Here is a 5,062-nt window from a genome sequence, read left to right as displayed (position 1 = left end):
ACCTTGCTTGTACAGTTGTGGAGATCATCGGTATAACGGCCATGGTAGATGTCGTCCACAATATAATGTAGTGTAAGATCGAACAGTAGATCTGAGTACCGAGGGGAGCCATCTCGAGCCAAAATATTAGATGGGCAAGCATGAGAACATTGCAAAGCAGTAGCAATGGCGTCGGTGGTCAGCTTAACGTCCATGCCCGCAATCGATGAAAAGAGGATTCTTGGCCGAGTACAATCAAATGTTAGATGGTCATAAAATTCTCAGACTAGGCCTTCGTAAGCAACGGGGCTGACTGGCTGGAACAGTGCTGTGAGCCTGCGGCGTTTGCATTCTTTGACCGCCCACTTTGTTGCTTGGAGGCTTTTGAAGACGGTGTCAATGGCAAACGACGTCTCCAAGATGAGCTTCCGTTGCTTCCCACATCGTGGTAAAGGCTGGGATGGGGCTTCGGGGGTGGTATCCCAAGCGGGGGGAGACCAGGAGGTGGAGGCGGGGGCCTGAAGCATGCTGCTGCGTGGTTGAGGCTTTTTGTCAAACACCTAGTGGGCACCTCAAAAGGGAAGTGGTAGAGAACCAACTCACACGGCTGCCCAACCCCTGCAAAAAGAAAGCAAACCAACACAGAAGCAGTCCGTGTGTGGAAAGGATCCCACAGACTGCTTTTTACTCACAAAAAAAAAACTGAGGGGGAACAATGGGCACTTGGGAGTTCAGGGAAGGTGGAATGGGGGAGAGAAAAGGGAACGGGGAGGGAGAAAGAGGGATGGGGAGGGTAATGTGGTGGTCGTAGTGGGTTGCTGCGATGATGGGGTGGTGATTGGTGGCGGTGAACAGTGGTGTGGGGGTGGTCGGTGCATGGTGGTTTGAGTGCAGTGGTGAGTGGGAGTCTTCGTCGGTGGGGAAGAAATGGGGGAAAGAGAGTGGACTGTGACCTAAAAAGGTCACGTGAGACCTCTGAACGAGTGCGCTCGATCACACTTGCCCAGAGGGTTGAATGGATGGGCTGGGGTACGCTCGAGCACTTTTGATGGTGAGCTCGAGCGCATTCGTGCAAGTGTGTGTCAGTGTGGAGCTGCTGCGCTCGATCCCACTCAGGGTGGGCTCGAGTGCACAGTGGGTGCGCTCGAGCCCAGAGTGTCAGTGCCTCAATCAAAGGAAATAGACGGGATCCGTCAAATTGAAGGATTCCACATCTGTACCTGCCTGGAAGTTCTGGATGCAGGGCTTCAACCTTTGACCGTTGACCTTGAACAGAGTGCCATCCTTTGGGTCCCGTAATTCAACGGCGCCATGGGGCGACACCGAGGTGACTATGAAGGGACCGTCCCATCTGGAGCGGAGCTTCCCAGGGAAAATCTAGAGTTTGGAATTGAAGAGCCATACTTTCTGGTCTGGCACAAATGTCTTGGGCAAGATATGTTTGTCATGAAAAGCCTTAGTCTGCTCCTTATAAAGGCGAGCACTATCATATGCATCTCGCCGCAGCTCCTCCAACTCTATCAACTGAAGTTTCCAGTGGGGGCCGGCTGCTTGCATGTCAAAATTGAACTGCTTAGTTGCCCATAGAGCCTTGTATTCTAATTCCACAGGGAGGTGACACGCCTTGCCATATACCAGCCTATAGGGAGACATTCCAATGGGAGTTTTGTAAGCTGTGCGGTAGGCCCATAATGCATCATTGAGGTGCAAGGACCAATCCTTTTGGTCTGGCCTAACTGTTTTCTCCAGAATATGCTTAATCTCCCGGTTATAAACTTCCACTTGGACACTTGTTTGAGGATGGTACAGAGTGGCTACCTTATGTGTGATGGAGTACTTGAGAAGCAAGGCTTTGAAAAACCGGTTGCAAAAGTGTCTACCTCCATCACTGATGATAGCCCGAGGAGTACCAAATCTGCTTAAAATGTTGGCTTAGAGGAACATTACCACAACCTTGTGATCATTGGTCTTTGTGGCAATGGCTTCTACCCACTTAGAGACATAATCCACTCCTACCAAAATGTACTCATATCCACAAGACGGTGTGAAGGGTCCCATGAAGTCAATACCCCAGACATCAAAAATCTCGACAAGGAGGATGGGGTTCAGTGGCATCATGTCCCTCCGAGATATGGCTCCTAGGCATTGACATCTCTCACAAGCTCGGCGAAATTCATAAGCATCTTTGAACAAGGTAGGCCATGTGAATCATCATTGTAGAACTTTGGCTGCTGTCTTCTTGGCACTGAAATGTCCTCCACAAGCTAGAGAATGACAAAAAGTGAGAATGCTGGAAAATTCACTCTCAGGGACACAGCGTCGGATGATCTGATCAACACAATACTTGAACAACTCCGGATCTTCTAAAAAATAGAATCGAACTTGATTGAAGAAGCGATCCTTATCTTACTTAAACCAATGAGAAGGAATCCGTCCTGTAGCTAGATAATTGATAATATTGGCATACCATGGCGGATTTCTCGGAGTGATTTCAAATAGTTGCTCATCTGGGAAAGAGTCATGAACAGGAACCGGCTGGGGTGCCTCAAATAAAATTCGTGACAGATGGTCGGCAACAACATTCTCAGTACCCTTCTTGTCCCGAATCTCAATAGCAAATTCTTGCAGAAGTAGTATCCAGCGGATCAATCGCGGCTTTGTTTCCTTCTTGGCCAGCAAATGTTGCAGAGCAGCATGATCATAAAAAATGATAACCTTTGATCCCAGAAGATATGAGCGGAATTTATCCAGAACGAAGACCACAGCTAGCAATTCTTTCTCGGTGGTTGTGTATGACTTGAGCATCCATTAGAGTCTTGCAAGCATAATAAATGACATGAGGAAGCTTGCCTACCCGTTGGCCCAAAACTGCACCCACAGCATAGTCAGACGCATCACACATGATTTCAAAGGGCAGTGACCAATCAGGAGGCTGCAGGATGGGGGCAGAAGATAACAGAGACCGGAGCTTCTGGAATGCCTTGTGACATGCTTCATCAAAGTGAAAAGGGGCGTCCTTAGCAAGCAAGTTACATAAGGGCCTTGCAATTGTACTGAAGTGCTTGATGAAACGGCGATAGAAGCCGGCATGCCCTAGGAAAGAACGGATCTGCAACACTGAAGTGGGCGGCGGTAGATTTTCAATTAGCTCAACTTTAGCCCTGTCCACCTCAATACCTCTTTTGGACACTATAAGGCCCAAAACTATACCTTCCTGCACCATGAAGTGGCTCTTCTCCCAACTTAAAATCAGGTTAGTTTCTTTGCAACGTTGAAGCACAAGTGAAAGATTATGGAGACATTGATCAAAAGAAGATCCAAAAACAAAAAAGTCATCCATAAATACCTCCAAAAATTTCTCTACCATGTCTGAGAAGATAGACATCATACATCTCTGGAATGTGGTAGGTGCATTGCATAAGCCGAAGGGCATGTGTCGGTAAGCAAAGGTGCCGAATGGACATGTGAACGTCATCTTCTCTTGGTCTTGGGGATTAATTGCAACCTGATTATACCCGGAATAGCCGTCTAGGAAGCAATAATAGCTTTGGCCAGCAAGACACTCCAAATTTGGATCAATGAATGGGAGCGAGAAGTGATCCTTCCAGGTATGGGAATTGAGCTTTCGCTAGTCGATGCAAACACGCCATCCCGTGGTTGTGTGCTGTAGAACCAACTCTCCAGTAGAATTCTCAACGACGGTGATGCCGGATTTCTTTGGAACCACTTGAGTGGGGCTCACCCATTTGCTATCTGAGATAGGGTAGATGATGCCTGCATCAAGTAACTTGACTACCTCTTTCATCACTACCTCTTTCATGTTTTGATTCAACCGGTGTTGTGCCTCACGGGAAGGTCGAGCATCTTCTTCCAAATGGATCCAGTGCATACAGATAGAGGGGTCGATGCCTTTCAAATCTGCCAAGGTCCATCCAATGGCTTCTTTATATTCCTTTAGCACTGCTAGCAGGCTATCCTCTTGGTCCTTTGAAGGTCGGAAGCAATGATGACCGGCAGAGTGTTGTTAGATCCAAGAAATGCATACTTGAGCTTTGCTGGCAGGGGCTTCAACTCGAGTTTCGGTGAAGACAGTAGAGAAGGAACAGGAGGAGTGCTCGATGTCACAGGTAGGGGCTCCTTTACTACTCTCCATGGATGGAAATCTGCACTTGCGGCTGTTTCTAGCAAATCATGGACCTCTTTGATATACTGGTCGGTATTGAACTCTTCAAAGTCGAAGTAATTCAAGCAAGCTTCCATTGGATGCTTTGTCAGGAGACTAGGTAGTGAATCTTCTACATATTCTTCAATGTTGTCCAAAAAGAAACACTCATTCTGATCAGGAGCATACTGAAATGCAGTAAAGATATTCAACCGAACCTTCATATTGCCAAATGATATCTCCATGACTCCAGTTCGACAATTGATACATGCATTCGCTGTGGCTAATAAAGGGCACCTAAGGATGACAGGAACCAGCTTATCAGGATTGGGCACAGGCTCGGTGTCAAGCACTATAAAGTCGACTGGGAAGAAAAATCTATCCACCTAGATGATCACATCTTCTACAATCCCTCTAGGCTTCTCAATCGACCGATCAGCTAGTTGCAGAATCACTGTGGTGGGCTTCAGCTCCCCTAGGCCGAGCTGCTGATATACTGAATAGGGAAGTAAATTCACACCAGCTCCCAGATCTAAGAGTGCCTTAACAATTTCCCTTTTTCCGATGATGCATGAAATTGTAGGGGCCCTGGGGTCCTTGAACTTCGGAGGAGTGTTGTGCTTAATCAGGGAACTCACTTGCTCAATCAAAAGGACTTTCTTGGGGATGTTATTTCTGCTCTTCCTCTTTTGAATACACAAGTCTTTAAGGAACTTGGCATAGGCAGGCACTTGTGCGATGGCATCAAGAAGGGGGAGGTTGATTTTTACCTGTTTGAACATCTCCATCATTCTTTGTATTTTCTCTCCTTGTTTCCCAAAGTGGGATGGTACCTTGAGACGTTCTGGGAAGGGGGCCTGTGGCTCATATGGAATCTCTAGAGTGGGAGCTGCTGATGACGAAGCCTCATTGCTTACTTGC

General features: G+C 47.4%; 1 pseudogene; it reads right to left on the bottom strand.

Annotated features, from left to right (window-relative positions):
* Nucleotides 1-260: 260 nt before the first annotated feature.
* LOC132167327 (uncharacterized) lies at nt 261-4,239 on the bottom strand (annotated as a pseudogene).
* Between the last annotated feature and the right edge of the window lie 823 nt (nt 4,240-5,062).

This window comes from Corylus avellana, chromosome ca1, assembly GCF_901000735.1.
Source record: "Corylus avellana chromosome ca1, CavTom2PMs-1.0".
Lineage (NCBI taxonomy): Eukaryota > Viridiplantae > Streptophyta > Magnoliopsida > Fagales > Betulaceae > Corylus > Corylus avellana.
The sequence above is the reverse complement of the archived record's forward strand: the minus strand, read 5'-3'. Positions and strand labels throughout refer to the sequence as shown.